This window comes from Denticeps clupeoides, chromosome 3, assembly GCF_900700375.1.
Source record: "Denticeps clupeoides chromosome 3, fDenClu1.1, whole genome shotgun sequence".
NCBI lineage: Eukaryota > Metazoa > Chordata > Actinopteri > Clupeiformes > Denticipitidae > Denticeps > Denticeps clupeoides.
The window spans coordinates 36,893,985-36,907,352 of NC_041709.1; the positions used below are offsets into that span (position 1 = coordinate 36,893,985).

At 38.9% G+C, this 13,368-nt stretch overlaps 41 non-coding genes across 41 annotated transcripts; 28 read left to right on the plus strand and 13 right to left on the minus strand.

The window, feature by feature from the left end:
• The first annotated feature begins 228 nt into the window (after positions 1-228).
• On the plus strand, positions 229-301 carry trnav-cac (transfer RNA valine (anticodon CAC)). The gene has a single exon. It is a non-coding gene; the product is annotated as a tRNA-Val (tRNA).
• Positions 302-482: 181 nt separating this feature from the next.
• Positions 483-555, minus strand: trnav-uac (transfer RNA valine (anticodon UAC)). Its single transcript has one exon. It is a non-coding gene; the product is annotated as a tRNA-Val (tRNA).
• A 254-nt stretch (positions 556-809) lies between these two features.
• Positions 810-882, plus strand: trnav-aac (transfer RNA valine (anticodon AAC)). Its single transcript has one exon. It is a non-coding gene; the product is annotated as a tRNA-Val (tRNA).
• Positions 883-1,201: 319 nt separating this feature from the next.
• Positions 1,202-1,275, plus strand: trnav-cac (transfer RNA valine (anticodon CAC)). The gene has a single exon. It is a non-coding gene; the product is annotated as a tRNA-Val (tRNA).
• Positions 1,276-1,455: 180 nt separating this feature from the next.
• trnav-uac (transfer RNA valine (anticodon UAC)) lies at positions 1,456-1,528 on the minus strand. The gene has a single exon. It is a non-coding gene; the product is annotated as a tRNA-Val (tRNA).
• A 253-nt stretch (positions 1,529-1,781) lies between these two features.
• On the plus strand, positions 1,782-1,854 carry trnav-aac (transfer RNA valine (anticodon AAC)). The gene has a single exon. It is a non-coding gene; the product is annotated as a tRNA-Val (tRNA).
• A 319-nt stretch (positions 1,855-2,173) lies between these two features.
• trnav-cac (transfer RNA valine (anticodon CAC)) lies at positions 2,174-2,246 on the plus strand. The gene has a single exon. It is a non-coding gene; the product is annotated as a tRNA-Val (tRNA).
• Positions 2,247-2,426: 180 nt separating this feature from the next.
• trnav-uac (transfer RNA valine (anticodon UAC)) lies at positions 2,427-2,499 on the minus strand. The gene has a single exon. It is a non-coding gene; the product is annotated as a tRNA-Val (tRNA).
• A 254-nt stretch (positions 2,500-2,753) lies between these two features.
• On the plus strand, positions 2,754-2,826 carry trnav-aac (transfer RNA valine (anticodon AAC)). The gene has a single exon. It is a non-coding gene; the product is annotated as a tRNA-Val (tRNA).
• A 319-nt stretch (positions 2,827-3,145) lies between these two features.
• Positions 3,146-3,218, plus strand: trnav-cac (transfer RNA valine (anticodon CAC)). Its single transcript has one exon. It is a non-coding gene; the product is annotated as a tRNA-Val (tRNA).
• A 181-nt stretch (positions 3,219-3,399) lies between these two features.
• On the minus strand, positions 3,400-3,472 carry trnav-uac (transfer RNA valine (anticodon UAC)). Its single transcript has one exon. It is a non-coding gene; the product is annotated as a tRNA-Val (tRNA).
• A 254-nt stretch (positions 3,473-3,726) lies between these two features.
• On the plus strand, positions 3,727-3,799 carry trnav-aac (transfer RNA valine (anticodon AAC)). The gene has a single exon. It is a non-coding gene; the product is annotated as a tRNA-Val (tRNA).
• A 321-nt stretch (positions 3,800-4,120) lies between these two features.
• trnav-cac (transfer RNA valine (anticodon CAC)) lies at positions 4,121-4,193 on the plus strand. The gene has a single exon. It is a non-coding gene; the product is annotated as a tRNA-Val (tRNA).
• Positions 4,194-4,373: 180 nt separating this feature from the next.
• Positions 4,374-4,446, minus strand: trnav-uac (transfer RNA valine (anticodon UAC)). Its single transcript has one exon. It is a non-coding gene; the product is annotated as a tRNA-Val (tRNA).
• Positions 4,447-4,700: 254 nt separating this feature from the next.
• Positions 4,701-4,773, plus strand: trnav-aac (transfer RNA valine (anticodon AAC)). The gene has a single exon. It is a non-coding gene; the product is annotated as a tRNA-Val (tRNA).
• A 321-nt stretch (positions 4,774-5,094) lies between these two features.
• On the plus strand, positions 5,095-5,167 carry trnav-cac (transfer RNA valine (anticodon CAC)). The gene has a single exon. It is a non-coding gene; the product is annotated as a tRNA-Val (tRNA).
• A 180-nt stretch (positions 5,168-5,347) lies between these two features.
• Positions 5,348-5,420, minus strand: trnav-uac (transfer RNA valine (anticodon UAC)). Its single transcript has one exon. It is a non-coding gene; the product is annotated as a tRNA-Val (tRNA).
• Positions 5,421-5,674: 254 nt separating this feature from the next.
• trnav-aac (transfer RNA valine (anticodon AAC)) lies at positions 5,675-5,747 on the plus strand. Its single transcript has one exon. It is a non-coding gene; the product is annotated as a tRNA-Val (tRNA).
• A 322-nt stretch (positions 5,748-6,069) lies between these two features.
• On the plus strand, positions 6,070-6,142 carry trnav-cac (transfer RNA valine (anticodon CAC)). The gene has a single exon. It is a non-coding gene; the product is annotated as a tRNA-Val (tRNA).
• A 180-nt stretch (positions 6,143-6,322) lies between these two features.
• trnav-uac (transfer RNA valine (anticodon UAC)) lies at positions 6,323-6,395 on the minus strand. Its single transcript has one exon. It is a non-coding gene; the product is annotated as a tRNA-Val (tRNA).
• Positions 6,396-6,649: 254 nt separating this feature from the next.
• trnav-aac (transfer RNA valine (anticodon AAC)) lies at positions 6,650-6,722 on the plus strand. The gene has a single exon. It is a non-coding gene; the product is annotated as a tRNA-Val (tRNA).
• A 319-nt stretch (positions 6,723-7,041) lies between these two features.
• Positions 7,042-7,114, plus strand: trnav-cac (transfer RNA valine (anticodon CAC)). The gene has a single exon. It is a non-coding gene; the product is annotated as a tRNA-Val (tRNA).
• A 179-nt stretch (positions 7,115-7,293) lies between these two features.
• trnav-uac (transfer RNA valine (anticodon UAC)) lies at positions 7,294-7,366 on the minus strand. Its single transcript has one exon. It is a non-coding gene; the product is annotated as a tRNA-Val (tRNA).
• A 254-nt stretch (positions 7,367-7,620) lies between these two features.
• trnav-aac (transfer RNA valine (anticodon AAC)) lies at positions 7,621-7,693 on the plus strand. Its single transcript has one exon. It is a non-coding gene; the product is annotated as a tRNA-Val (tRNA).
• A 153-nt stretch (positions 7,694-7,846) lies between these two features.
• trnav-cac (transfer RNA valine (anticodon CAC)) lies at positions 7,847-7,919 on the plus strand. Its single transcript has one exon. It is a non-coding gene; the product is annotated as a tRNA-Val (tRNA).
• Positions 7,920-8,099: 180 nt separating this feature from the next.
• trnav-uac (transfer RNA valine (anticodon UAC)) lies at positions 8,100-8,172 on the minus strand. The gene has a single exon. It is a non-coding gene; the product is annotated as a tRNA-Val (tRNA).
• A 254-nt stretch (positions 8,173-8,426) lies between these two features.
• trnav-aac (transfer RNA valine (anticodon AAC)) lies at positions 8,427-8,499 on the plus strand. The gene has a single exon. It is a non-coding gene; the product is annotated as a tRNA-Val (tRNA).
• Positions 8,500-8,818: 319 nt separating this feature from the next.
• trnav-cac (transfer RNA valine (anticodon CAC)) lies at positions 8,819-8,891 on the plus strand. The gene has a single exon. It is a non-coding gene; the product is annotated as a tRNA-Val (tRNA).
• A 180-nt stretch (positions 8,892-9,071) lies between these two features.
• Positions 9,072-9,144, minus strand: trnav-uac (transfer RNA valine (anticodon UAC)). The gene has a single exon. It is a non-coding gene; the product is annotated as a tRNA-Val (tRNA).
• A 255-nt stretch (positions 9,145-9,399) lies between these two features.
• Positions 9,400-9,473, plus strand: trnav-aac (transfer RNA valine (anticodon AAC)). Its single transcript has one exon. It is a non-coding gene; the product is annotated as a tRNA-Val (tRNA).
• A 318-nt stretch (positions 9,474-9,791) lies between these two features.
• trnav-cac (transfer RNA valine (anticodon CAC)) lies at positions 9,792-9,864 on the plus strand. The gene has a single exon. It is a non-coding gene; the product is annotated as a tRNA-Val (tRNA).
• A 510-nt stretch (positions 9,865-10,374) lies between these two features.
• On the plus strand, positions 10,375-10,448 carry trnav-aac (transfer RNA valine (anticodon AAC)). The gene has a single exon. It is a non-coding gene; the product is annotated as a tRNA-Val (tRNA).
• Positions 10,449-10,766: 318 nt separating this feature from the next.
• Positions 10,767-10,840, plus strand: trnav-cac (transfer RNA valine (anticodon CAC)). Its single transcript has one exon. It is a non-coding gene; the product is annotated as a tRNA-Val (tRNA).
• A 177-nt stretch (positions 10,841-11,017) lies between these two features.
• trnav-uac (transfer RNA valine (anticodon UAC)) lies at positions 11,018-11,090 on the minus strand. The gene has a single exon. It is a non-coding gene; the product is annotated as a tRNA-Val (tRNA).
• A 253-nt stretch (positions 11,091-11,343) lies between these two features.
• Positions 11,344-11,417, plus strand: trnav-aac (transfer RNA valine (anticodon AAC)). The gene has a single exon. It is a non-coding gene; the product is annotated as a tRNA-Val (tRNA).
• A 318-nt stretch (positions 11,418-11,735) lies between these two features.
• Positions 11,736-11,807, plus strand: trnav-cac (transfer RNA valine (anticodon CAC)). The gene has a single exon. It is a non-coding gene; the product is annotated as a tRNA-Val (tRNA).
• A 179-nt stretch (positions 11,808-11,986) lies between these two features.
• trnav-uac (transfer RNA valine (anticodon UAC)) lies at positions 11,987-12,059 on the minus strand. Its single transcript has one exon. It is a non-coding gene; the product is annotated as a tRNA-Val (tRNA).
• Positions 12,060-12,312: 253 nt separating this feature from the next.
• On the plus strand, positions 12,313-12,386 carry trnav-aac (transfer RNA valine (anticodon AAC)). The gene has a single exon. It is a non-coding gene; the product is annotated as a tRNA-Val (tRNA).
• A 321-nt stretch (positions 12,387-12,707) lies between these two features.
• trnav-cac (transfer RNA valine (anticodon CAC)) lies at positions 12,708-12,781 on the plus strand. The gene has a single exon. It is a non-coding gene; the product is annotated as a tRNA-Val (tRNA).
• Positions 12,782-12,961: 180 nt separating this feature from the next.
• Positions 12,962-13,034, minus strand: trnav-uac (transfer RNA valine (anticodon UAC)). Its single transcript has one exon. It is a non-coding gene; the product is annotated as a tRNA-Val (tRNA).
• Positions 13,035-13,287: 253 nt separating this feature from the next.
• Positions 13,288-13,360, plus strand: trnav-aac (transfer RNA valine (anticodon AAC)). The gene has a single exon. It is a non-coding gene; the product is annotated as a tRNA-Val (tRNA).
• Positions 13,361-13,368: the final 8 nt, after the last annotated feature.

A 13,368-nucleotide genomic window follows, 5' to 3' on the forward strand; every position in this document is an offset into this window, starting at 1 on the left:
ACAACACTGTCCATATTAATCCTGTAGAGTGCAATCAGTCTGCGCTCTGAAGTGATCTTAAATGAAACACAAAAGGTCAAGCAAACTAGTTTTGTTTTTTGAAATCCTCTGGGCATTTTTCTTTCTTTATTATAAAATGCAAAGCATCCTAAACAATGCATATTATACAATGCAAAAACGTTGGGTCTTAGTTTGAGAATCTTTTTGAACGTATTGTGCCAAATCCAAGTTTCTGTAGTGTAGTGGTTATCACGTTCGCCTCACACGCGAAAGGTCCTCGGTTCGAAACCGGGCAGAAACAGCTTTTGTTTTTTTGTTTTGCACAATGAGGCTTAAGAAGGTATTTTGGATTTGAGTGATTGCAAATTGTAACAAAGTATGCTGGTCTGGCTTTAAACTGGGCAGAAATGACATCATGATTTCTGAGTACATTGACAAGTTGTTTTTCCAAAACTGTAAACAAAGACCAAAAAAAAAAAGCATGTTTCTGCCTGGTTTCGATCCGAGGACCTCTCGCGTGTAAAGCGAATGTGATGACCACTACACTACAGAAACTCACACGCCCATTGTCTGTTGGAATCACGTTTACCAGGTGCTCCAAAATGTATCCTTGCCACACAACGAATTTTGTTTAATTGTATGACCTTGTGCTAAGAATTTAATTCAATTGAAACAATGAACAATAAGCAAGTTTCCTTTGTGGTTTATTTCATTTGGATATTTTTCTTTAAGGACTGGATATCTGAGGCCCCAAACAAGTTTGATCTTGTTTTTACCAGTTCTATAGAGAACCTGTGCTGACACGTCAGGTTTCTGTGGTGTAGTGGTTATCACGTTCGCCTAACACGCGAAAGGTCCTCGGTTCGATACCGAGCAGAAACAATCCCTGTTTTTCTTTTGCATTATAATACTGACTCCCAGCAAAGCATCAAGCAGCTATGCAAGTGGCTGTCATTGCTTTGTTTCGTAAAACACAACACTGTCCATATTAATCCTGTAGAGTGCAATCAGTCTGCGCTCTGAAGTGATCTTAAATGAAACACAAAAGGTCAAGCAAACTAGATTTGTTTATTTAAATTTTCTGGGCATTTTTCTTTCTTTATTATACAATGCAAAGCATCCTAAACAATGCATATTACACAATGCAAAAACGTTGGGTCTTAGTTTGAGAATCTTTTTGAACCTATTGTGCCATATCCAAGTTTCTGTAGTGTAGTGGTTATCACGTTCGCCTCACACGCGAAAGGTCCTCGGTTCGAAACCTGGGCAGAAACAGCTTTTGTTTTTTTGTTTTGCACAAGGAGGCTTAAGAAGGTATTTTGGATTTGAGTGATTGCAAATTGTAACAAAGTATGCTGGTCTGGCTTTAAACTGGGCAGAAATGACATCATGTTTTCTGAGTACATTGACAAGTTGTTTTTCCAAAACTGTAAACAAAGACCAAAAAAAAAAGCATGTTTCTGCCCGGTTTCGAACCGAGGACCTCTCGCGTGTAAAGCGAATGTGATGACCACTACACTACAGAAACTCACAAGCCCATTGTCTGTTGGAATCACGTTTACCAGGTGCTCCAAAATGTATCCTTGCCACACAACGAATTTTGTTTAATTGTATGACCTTGTGCTAAGAATTTAATTAATTGAAACAATGAACAATAAGCAAGTTACCTTTGTGGTTTATTTCATTTGGATATTTTTCTTTAAGGACTGGATATCTGAGGCCCCAAACAAGTTTGATCTTGTTTTTACCAGTTCTATAGAGAACCTGTGCTGTCATGTCAGGTTTCTGTGGTGTAGTGGTTATCACGTTCGCCTAACACGCGAAAGGTCCTCGGTTCGATACCGAGCAGAAACAATCCCTGTTTTTCCTTTGCATTATAATACTGACTCCCAGCAAAGCATCAAGCAGCTATGCAAGTGGCTGTCATTGCTTTGTTTCGTAAAACACAACACTGTCCATATTAATCCTGTAGAGTGCAATCAGTCTGCGCTCTGAAGTGATCTTAAATGAAACACAAAAGGTCAAGCAAACTAGTTTTGTTTTTTGAAATCCTCTGGGCATTTTTCTTTCTTTATTATAAAATGCAATGCATCCTAAACAATGCATATTATACAATGCAAAAACGTTGGGTCTTAGTTTGAGAATCTTTTTGAACGTATTGTGCCATATCCAAGTTTCTGTAGTGTAGTGGTTATCACGTTCGCCTCACACGCGAAAGGTCCTCGGTTCGAAACCGGGCAGAAACAGCTTTTGTTTTTTTGTTTTGCACAATGAGGCTTAAGAAGGTATTTTGGATTTGAGTGATTGCAAATTGTAACAAAGTATGCTGGTCTGGCTTTAAACTGGGCAGAAATGACATCATTTTTTTCTGAGTACATTGACAAGTTGTTTTTCCAAACTGTAAACAAAGACCAAAAAAAAAAGCATGTTTCTGGCTGGTTTCGATCCGAGGACCTCTCGCGTGTAAAGCGAATGTGATGACCACTACACTACAGAAACTCACATGCCCATTGTCTGTTGGAATCACGTTTACCAGGTGCTCCAAAATGTATCCTTGCCACACAACGAATTTTGTTTAATTGTATGACCTTGTGCTAAGAATTTAATTTAATTGAAACAATGAACAATAAGCAAGTTTCCTTTGTGGTTTATTTCATTTGGATATTTTTCTTTAAGGACTGGATATCTGAGGCCCCAAACAAGTTTGATCTTGTTTTTACCAGTTCTATAGAGAACCTGTGCTGACATGTCAGGTTTCTGTGGTGTAGTGGTTATCACGTTCGCCTAACACGCGAAAGGTCCTCGGTTCGATACCGAGCAGAAACAATCCCTGTTTTTCTTTTGCATTATAATACTGACTCCCAGCAAAGCATCAAGCAGCTATGCAAGTGGCTGTCATTGCTTTGTTTCGTAAAACACAACACTGTCCATATTAATCCTGTAGAGTGCAATCAGTCTGCGCTCTGAAGTGATCTTAAATGAAACACAAAAGGTCAAGCAAACTAGATTTGTTTATTTAAATTTTCTGGGCATTTTTCTTTCTTTATTATACAATGCAAAGCATCCTAAACAATGCATATTACACAATGCAAAAACGTTGGGTCTTAGTTTGAGAATCTTTTTGAACCTATTGTGCCATATCCAAGTTTCTGTAGTGTAGTGGTTATCACGTTCGCCTCACACGCGAAAGGTCCTCGGTTCGAAACCGGGCAGAAACAGCTTTTGTTTTTTTGTTTTGCACAAGGAGGCTTAGGAAGGTATTTTGGATTTGAGTGATTGCAAATTGTAACAAAGTATGCTGGTCTGGCTTTAAACTGGGCAGAAATGACATCATGTTTTCTGAGTACATTGACAAGTTGTTTTTCCAAAACTGTAAACAAAGACCAAAAAAAAAAACCATGTTTCTGCCCGGTTTCGAACCGAGGACCTCTCGCGTGTAAAGCGAATGTGATGACCACTACACTACAGAAACTCACACGCCCATTGTCTGTTGGAATCACGTTTACCAGGTGCTCCAAAATGTATCCTTGCCACACAACGAATTTTGTTTAATTGTATGACCTTGTGCTAAGAATTTAATTCAATTGAAACAATGAACAATAAGCAAGTTTCCTTTGTGGTTTATTTCATTTGGATATTTTTCTTTAAGGACTGGATATCTGAGGCCCCAAACAAGTTTGATCTTGTTTTTACCAGTTCTATAGAGAACCTGTGCTGACATGTCAGGTTTCTGTGGTGTAGTGGTTATCACGTTCGCCTAACACGCGAAAGGTCCTCGGTTCGATACCGAGCAGAAACAATCCCTGTTTTTCTTTTGCATTATAATACTGACTCCCAGCAAAGCATCAAGCAGCTAATGCAAGTGGCTGTCATTGCTTTGTTTCGTAAAACACAACACTGTCCATATTAATCCTGTAGAGTGCAATCAGTCTGCGCTCTGAAGTGATCTTAAATGAAACACAAAAGGTCAAGCAAACTAGATTTGTTTATTTAAATTTTCTGGGCATTTTTCTTTCTTTATTATACAATGCAAAGCATCCTAAACAATGCATATTACACAATGCAAAAACGTTGGGTCTTAGTTTGAGAATCTTTTTTGAACGTATTGTGCCATATCCAAGTTTCTGTAGTGTAGTGGTTATCACGTTCGCCTCACACGCGAAAGGTCCTCGGTTCGAAACCGGGCAGAAACAGCTTTTGTTTTTTTGTTTTGCACAAGGAGGCTTAAGAAGGTATTTTGGATTTGAGTGATTGCAAATTGTAACAAAGTATGCTGGTCTGGCTTTAAACTGGGCAGAAATGACATCATGTTTTCTGAGTACATTGACAAGTTGTTTTTCCAAAACTGTAAACAAAGACCAAAAAAAAAAGCATGTTTCTGCCCGGTTTCGAACCGAGGACCTCTCGCGTGTAAAGCGAATGTGATGACCACTACACTACAGAAACTCACAAGCCCATTGTCTGTTGGAATCACGTTTACCAGGTGCTCCAAAATGTATCCTTGCCACACAACGAATTTTGTTTAATTGTATGACCTTGTGCTAAGAATTTAATTCAATTGAAACAATGAACAATAAGCAAGTTACCTTTGTGGTTTATTTCATTTGGATATTTTTCTTTAAGGACTGGATATCTGAGGCCCCAAACAAGTTTGATCTTGTTTTTACCAGTTCTATAGAGAACCTGTGCTGTCATGTCAGGTTTCTGTGGTGTAGTGGTTATCACGTTCGCCTAACACGCGAAAGGTCCTCGGTTCGATACCGAGCAGAAACAATCCCTGTTTTTTCTTTTGCATTATAATACTGACTCCCAGCAAAGCATCAAGCAGCTATGCAAGTGGCTGTCATTGCTTTGTTTCGTAAAACACAACACTGTCCATATTAATCCTGTAGAGTGCAATCAGTCTGCGCTCTGAAGTGATCTTAAATGAAACACAAAAGGTCAAGCAAACTAGATTTGTTTATTTGAAATCTTCTGGGCATTTTTCTTTCTTTATTATAAAATGCAAAGCATCCTAAACAATGCATATTATACAATGCAAAAACGTTGGGTCTTAGTTTGAGAATCTTTTTGAACCTATTGTGCCATATCCAAGTTTCTGTAGTGTAGTGGTTATCACGTTCGCCTCACACGCGAAAGGTCCTCGGTTCGAAACCGGGCAGAAACAGCTTTTGTTTTTTTGTTTTGCACAAGGAGGCTTAAGAAGGTATTTTGGATTTGAGTGATTGCAAATTGTAAACAAAGTATGCTGGTCTGGCTTTAAACTGGGCAGAAATGACATCATGTTTTCTGAGTACATTGACAAGTTGTTTTTCCAAAACTGTAAACAAAGACCAAAAAAAAAGCATGTTTCTGCCCGGTTTCGAACCGAGGACCTCTCGCGTGTAAAGCGAATGTGATGACCACTACACTACAGAAACTCACAAGCCCATTGTCTGTTGGAATCACGTTTACCAGGTGCTCCAAAATGTATCCTTGCCACACAACGAATCTTGTTTAATTGTATGACCTTGTGCTAAGAATTTAATTCAATTGAAACAATGAACAATAAGCAAGTTACCTTTGTGGTTTATTTCATTTGGATATTTTTCTTTAAGGACTGGATATCTGAGGCCCCAAACAAGTTTGATCTTGTTTTTACCAGTTCTATAGAGAACCTGTGCTGTCATGTCAGGTTTCTGTGGTGTAGTGGTTATCACGTTCGCCTAACACGCGAAAGGTCCTCGGTTCGATACCGAGCAGAAACAATCCCTGTTTTTTCTTTTGCATTATAATACTGACTCCCAGCAAAGCATCAAGCAGCTATGCAAGTGGCTGTCATTGCTTTGTTTCGTAAAACACAACACTGTCCATATTAATCCTGTAGAGTGCAATCAGTCTGCGCTCTGAAGTGATCTTAAATGAAACACAAAAGGTCAAGCAAACTAGATTTTGTTTTTTTGAAATCTTCTGGGCATTTTTCTTTCTTTATTATACAATGCAAAGCATCCTAAACAATGCATATTACACAATGCAAAAACGTTGGGTCTTAGTTTGAGAATCTTTTTGAACGTATTGTGCCATATCCAAGTTTCTGTAGTGTAGTGGTTATCACGTTCGCCTCACACGCGAAAGGTCCTCGGTTCGAAACCGGGCAGAAACAGCTTTTGTTTTTTTTGTTTTGCACAAGGAGGCTTAAGAAGGTATTTTGGATTTGAGTGATTGCAAATTGTAACAAAGTATGCTGGTCTGGCTTTAAACTGGGCAGAAATGACATCATGTTTTCTGAGTACATTGACAAGTTGTTTTTCCAAAACTGTAAACAAAGACCAAAAAAAAAGCATGTTTCTGCCCGGTTTCGAACCGAGGACCTCTCGCGTGTAAAGCGAATGTGATGACCACTACACTACAGAAACTCACAAGCCCATTGTCTGTTGGAATCACGTTTACCAGGTGCTCCAAAATGTATCCTTGCCACACAACGAATTTTGTTTAATTGTATGACCTTGTGCTAAGAATTTAATTCAATTGAAACAATGAACAATAAGCAAGTTTCCTTTGTGGTTTATTTCATTTGGATATTTTTCTTTAAGGACTGGATATCTGAGGCCCCAAACAAGTTTGATCTTGTTTTTACCAGTTCTATAGAGAACCTGTGCTGTCATGTCAGGTTTCTGTGGTGTAGTGGTTATCACGTTCGCCTAACACGCGAAAGGTCCTCGGTTCGATACCGAGCAGAAACAATCCCTGTTTTTCTTTTGCATTATAATACTGACTCCCAGCAAAGCATCAAGCAGCTATGCAAGTGGCTGTCATTGCTTTGTTTCGTAAAACACAACACTGTCCATATTAATCCTGTAGAGTGCAATCAGTCTGCGCTCTGAAGTGATCTTAAATGAAGCACAAAAGGTCAAGCAAACTAGATTTGTTTATTTAAATTTTCTGGGCATTTTTCTTTCTTTATTATACAATGCAAAGCATCCTAAACAATGCATATTACACAATGCAAAAACGTTGGGTCTTAGTTTGAGAATCTTTTTGAACGTATTGTGCCATATCCAAGTTTCTGTAGTGTAGTGGTTATAACGTTCGCCTCACACGCGAAAGCTCCTCAGTTCGAAACCGGGCAGAAACAGCTTTTGTTTTTTTGTTTTGCACAAGGAGGCTTAAGAAGGTATTTTGGATTTGAGTGATTGCAAATTGTAACAAAGTATGCTGGTCTGGCTTTAAACTGGGCAGAAATGACATCATGTTTTCTGAGTACATTGACAAGTTGTTTTTCCAAAACTGTAAATAAAGACCAAAAAAAAAGCATGTTTCTGCCCGGTTTCGAACCGAGGACCTCTCGCGTGTAAAGCGAATGTGATGACCACTACACTACAGAAACTCACAAGCCCATTGTCTGTTGGAATCACGTTTACCAGGTGCTCCAAAATGTATCCTTGCCACACAACGAAGCTTGTTTAATTGTATGACCTTGTGCTAAGAATTTAATTTAATTGAAACAATGAACAATAAGCAAGTTACCTTTGTGGTTTATTTCATTTGGATATTTTTCTTTAAGGACTGGATATCTGAGGCCCCAAACAAGTTTGATCTTGTTTTTACCAGTTCTATAGAGAACCTGTGCTGTCATGTCAGGTTTCTGTGGTGTAGTGGTTATCACGTTCGCCTAACACGCGAAAGGTCCTCGGTTCGATACCGAGCAGAAACAATCCCTGTTTTTCCTTTGCATTAAAATACTGACTCCCAGCAAAGCATCAAGCAGCTATGCAAGTGGCTGTCATTGCTTTGTTTCGTAAAACACAACACTGTCTTAGTTTGTCTTAGTTTGAGAATCTTTTTGAACGTAATGTGCCATATCCAAGTTTCTGTAGTGTAGTGGTTATCACGTTCGCCTCACGCGCGAAAGGTCCTCGGTTCGAAACCGGGCAGAAACAGCTTTTGTTTTTTTGTTTTGCACAAGGAGGCTTAAGAAGGTATTTTGGATTTGAGTGATTGCAAATTGTAACAAAGTATGCTGGTCTGGCTTTAAACTGGGCAGAAATGACATCATGTTTTCTGAGTACATTGACAAGTTGTTTTTCCAAAACTGTAAATAAAGACCAAAAAAAAAAGCATGTTTCTGCCTGGTTTCGATCCGAGGACCTCTTGCGTGTAAAGCGAATGTGATGACCACTACACTACAGAAACTCACAAGCCCATTGTCTGTTGGAATCACGTTTACCAGGTGCTCCAAAATGTATCCTTGCCACACAACGAATTTTGTTTAATTGTAGGACCTTGTGCTAAGAATTTAATTCAATTGAAACAATGAACAATAAGCAAGTTTCCTTTGTGGTTTATTTCATTTGGATATTTTTCTTTAAGGACTGGATATCTGAGGCCCCAAACAAGTTTGATCTTGTTTTTACCAGTTCTATAGAGAACCTGTGCCGACATGTCAGGTTTCTGTGGTGTAGTGGTTATCACGTTCGCCTAACACGCGAAAGGTCCTCGGTTCGATACCGAGCAGAAACAATCCCTGTTTTTCTTTTGCATTATAATACTGACTCCCAGCAAAGCATCAAGCAGCTATGCAAGTGGCTGTCATTGCTTTGTTTCGTAAAACACAACACTGTCCATATTAATCCTGTAGAGTGCAATCAGTCTGCGCTCTGAAGTGATCTTAAATGAAACACAAAAGGTCAAGCAAACTAGTTTTGTTTTTTGAAATCCTCTGGGCATTTTTCTTTCTTTATTATAAAATGCAAAGCATTCTAAACAATGCATATTATACAATGCAAAAACGTTGGGTCTTAGTTTGAGAATCTTTTTGAACCTATTGTGCCATATCCAAGTTTCTGTAGTGTAGTGGTTATCACGTTCGCCTCACACGCGAAAGGTCCTCGGTTCGAAACCGGGCAGAAACAGCTTTTGTTTTTTTGTTTTGCACAAGGAGGCTTAAGAAGGTATTTTGGATTTGAGTGATTGCAAATTGTAACAAAGTATGCTGGTCTGGCTTTAAACTGGGCAGAAATGACATCATGTTTTCTGAGTACATTGACAAGTTGTTTTTCCAAAACTGTAAACAAAGACCAAAAAAAAAAGCATGTTTCTGCCCGGTTTCGAACCGAGGACCTCTCGCGTGTAAAGCGAATGTGATGACCACTACACTACAGAAACTCACAAGCCCATTGTCTGTTGGAATCACGTTTACCAGGTGCTCCAAAATGTATCCTTGCCACACAACGAATTTTGTTTAATTGTATGACCTTGTGCTAAGAATTTAATTCAATTGAAACAATGAACAATAAGCAAGTTACCTTTGTGGTTTATTTCATTTGGATATTTTTCTTTAAGGACTGGATATCTGAGGCCCCAAACAAGTTTGATCTTGTTTTTACCAGTTCTATAGAGAACCTGTGCTGACATGTCAGGTTTTCTGTGGTTGTAGTGGTTATCACGTTCGCCTAACACGCGAAAGGTCCTCGGTTCGATACCGAGCAGAAACAATCCCTGTTTTTCTTTTGCATTATAATACTGACTCCCAGCAAAGCATCAAGCAGCTATGCAAGTGGCTGTCATTGCTTTGTTTCGTAAAACACAACACTGTCCATATTAATCCTGTAGAGTGCAATCAGTCTGCGCTCTGAAGTGATCTTAAATGAAGCACAAAAGGTCAAGCAAACTAGATTTGTTTATTTAAATTTTCTGGGCATTTTTCTTTCTTTATTATACAATGCAAAGCATCCTAAACAATGCATATTACACAATGCAAAAACGTTGGGTCTTAGTTTGAGAATCTTTTGAACGTATTGTGCCATATCCAAGTTTCTGTAGTGTAGTGGTTATCACGTTCGCCTCACACGCGAAAGGTCCTCGGTTCGAAACCGGGCAGAAACAGCTTTTGTTTTTTTGTTTTGCACAAGGAGGCTTAAGAAGGTATTTTGGATTTGAGTGATTGCAAATTGTAACAAAGTATGCTGGTCTGGCTTTAAACTGGGCAGAAATGACATCATGTTTTCTGAGTACATTGACAAGTTGTTTTTCCAAAATCTGTAAATAAAGACCAAAAAAAAAAGCATGTTTCTGCCCGGTTTCGAACCGAGGACCTCTCGCGTGTAAAAGCGAATGTGATGACCACTACACTACAGAAACTCACACGCCCATTGTCTGTTGGAATCACGTTTACCAGGTGCTCCAAAATGTATCCTTGCCACACAACGAATTTTGTTTAATTGTATGACCTTGTGCTAAGAATTTAATTTAATTGAAACAATGAACAATAAGCAAGTTACCTTTGTGGTTTATTTCATTTGGATATTTTTCTTTAAGGACTGGATATCTGAGGCCCCAAACAAGTTTGATCTTGTTTTTACCAAGTTCTATAGAGAACCTGTGCTGTCATGTCAGGTTTCTGTGGTGTAGTGGTTATCACGTTCGCCTAACACGCGAAAGGTCCTCGGTTCGATACCGAAGCAGAAACAATCCCTGTTTTTCTTTGCATTATAATACTGACTCCCAGCAAAGCATCAAGCAGCTATGCAAGTGGCTGTCATTGCTTTGTTTCGTAAAACACAACACTGTCCATATTAATCCTGTAGAGTGCAATCAGTCTGCGCTCTGAAGTGATCTTAAATGAAACACAAAAGGTCAAGCAAACTAGTTTTGTTTTTTGAAATCCTCTGGGCATTTTTCTTTCTTTATTATAAAATGCAAAGCATCCTAAACAATGCATATTATACAATGCAAAAACGTTGGGTCTTAGTTTGAGAATCTTTTTGAACGTATTGTGCCATATCCAAGTTTCTGTAGTGTAGTGGTTATCACGTTCGCCTCACACGCGAAAGGTCCTCGGTTTCGAAACCGGGCAGAAACAGCTTTTGTTTTTTTGTTTTGCACAAGGAGGCTTAAGAAGGTATTTTGGATTTGAGTGATTGCAAATTGTAACAAAGTATGCTGGTCTGGCTTTAAACTGGCAGAAATGACATCATGTTTTCTGAGTACATTGACAAGTTGTTTTTCCAAATCTGTAAACAAAGACCAAAAAAAAGCATGTTTCTGCCCGGTTTCGAACCGAGGACCTCTCGCGTGTAAAGCGAATGTGATGACCACTACACTACAGAAACTCACAAGCCCATTGTCTGTTGGATCACGTTTTACCAGGTGCTCCAAAATGTATCCTTGCCACACAACGAATTTGTTTAATTGTATGACCTGTGCTAAGAATTTAATTTAATTGAAACAATGAACAATAAGCAAGTTACCTTTGTGGTTTATTTCATTTGGATATTTTTCTTTAAGGACTGGATATCTGAGGCCCCAAACAAGTTTGATCTTGTTTTTTACCAGTTCTATAGAGAACCTGTGCTGTCATGTCAGGTTTCTGTGGTGTAGTGGTTATCACGTTTCGCCTAACACGCGAAAGGTCCTCGGTTCGATACCGAGCAGAAACAATCCTGTTTTTCCTTTGCATTAAAATACTGACTCCCAGCAAAGCATCAAGCAGCTATGCAAGTGGCTGTCATTGCTTTGTTTCGTAAAACACAACACTGTCCATATTAATCCTGTAGAGTGCAATCAGTCTGCGCTCTGAAGTGATCTTAAATGAAACACAAAAGGTCAAGCAAACTAGTTTTGTTTTTTGAAATCCTCTGGGCATTTTTCTTTCTTTATTATAAAATGCAATGCATCCTAAACAATGCATATTATACAATGCAAAAACGTTGGGTCTTAGTTTGAGAATCTTTTTGAACGTATTGTGCCATATCCAAGTTTCTGTAGTGTAGTGGTATCACGTTCGCCTCACACGCGAAAGGTCCTCGGTTCGAAACCGGGCAGAAAACGCTTTTGTTCTTTTGTTTTGCACAAGGAGGCTTAAGAAGGTATTTTGGATTTTGAGTGATTGCAAATTGTAACAAAGTATGCTGGTCTGGCTTTAAACTGGGCAGAAATGACATCATGTTTTCTGAGTACATTGACAAGTTGTTTTTCCAAAACTGTAAACAAAGACCAAAAAAAAGCATGTTTCTGCCCGGTTTCGAACCGAGGACCTCTCGCGTGTAAAGCGAATGTGATGACCACTACACTACAGAAACTCACAAGTCCATTGTCGGTTGGAATCACGTTTACTAGGTGCTCCAAAATGTATCCTTGCCACACAACGAATTTTGTTTAATTGTATGACCTTGTGCTAAGAATTTAATTTAATTGAAACAATGAACAATAAGCAAGTTACCTTTGTGGTTTATTTCATTTGGATATTTTTCTTTAAGGACTGGATATCTGAGGCCCCAAACAAGTTTGATCTTGTTTTTACCAGTTCTATAGAGAACCTGTGCGTCATGTCAGGTTTCTGTGGTGTAGTGGTTATCACGTTCGCCTAACACGCGAAAGGTCCTCGGTTCGATACCGAGCAAAAAACAATCCCTGTTTTTCTTTTGCATTATAATACTGACTCCCAGCAAAGCATCAAGCAGCTATGCAAGTGGCTGTCATTGCTTTGTTTCGTAAAACACAACACTGTCCATATTAATCCTGTAGAGTGCAATCAGTCTGCGCTCTGAAGTGATCTTAAATGAAACACAAAAGGTCAAGCAAACTAGATTTGTTTATTTGAAATCCTCTGGGCATTTTTTCTTTCTTTATTATACAATGCAAAGCATCCTAAACAATGCATATTACACAATGCAAAAACGTTGGGTCTTAGTTTGAGAATCTTTTTGAACCTATTGTGCCATATCCAAGTTTCTGTAGTGTAGTGGTTATAACGTTCGCCTCACACGCGAAAGGCTCCTCGGTTCGAAACCGGGCAGAAACAGCTTTTGTTTTTTTGTTTGCACAAGGAGGCTTAAGAAGGTATTTTGGATTTGAGTGATTGCAAATTGTAACAAAGTATGCTGGTCTGGCTTTAAACTGGGCAGAAATGACATCATGTTTTCTGAGTACATTGACAAGTTGTTTTTCCAAAACTGTAAATAAAGACCAAAAAAAAAAAGCATGTTTCTGCCCGGTTTCGAACCGAGGACCTCTCGCGTGTAAAGCGAATGTGATGACCACTACACTACAGAAACTCACAAGCCCATTGTCTGTTGGAATCACGTTTACCAGGTGCTCCCAAAATGTATCCTTGCCACACAACGAATTTGTTTAATTGTATGACCTTGTGCTAAGAATTTAATTTAATTGAAACAATGAACAATAAGCAAGTTACCTTTGTGGTTTATTTCATTTGGATATTTTTCTTTAAGGACTGGATATCTGAGGCCCCAAACAAGTTTGATCTTGTTTTTACCAGTTCTATAGAGACCTGTGCTGTCATGTCAGGTTTCTGTGGTGTAGTGGTTATCACGTTCGCCTAACACGCGAAAGGTCCTCGGTTCGATACCGAGCAGAAACAATCCCTGT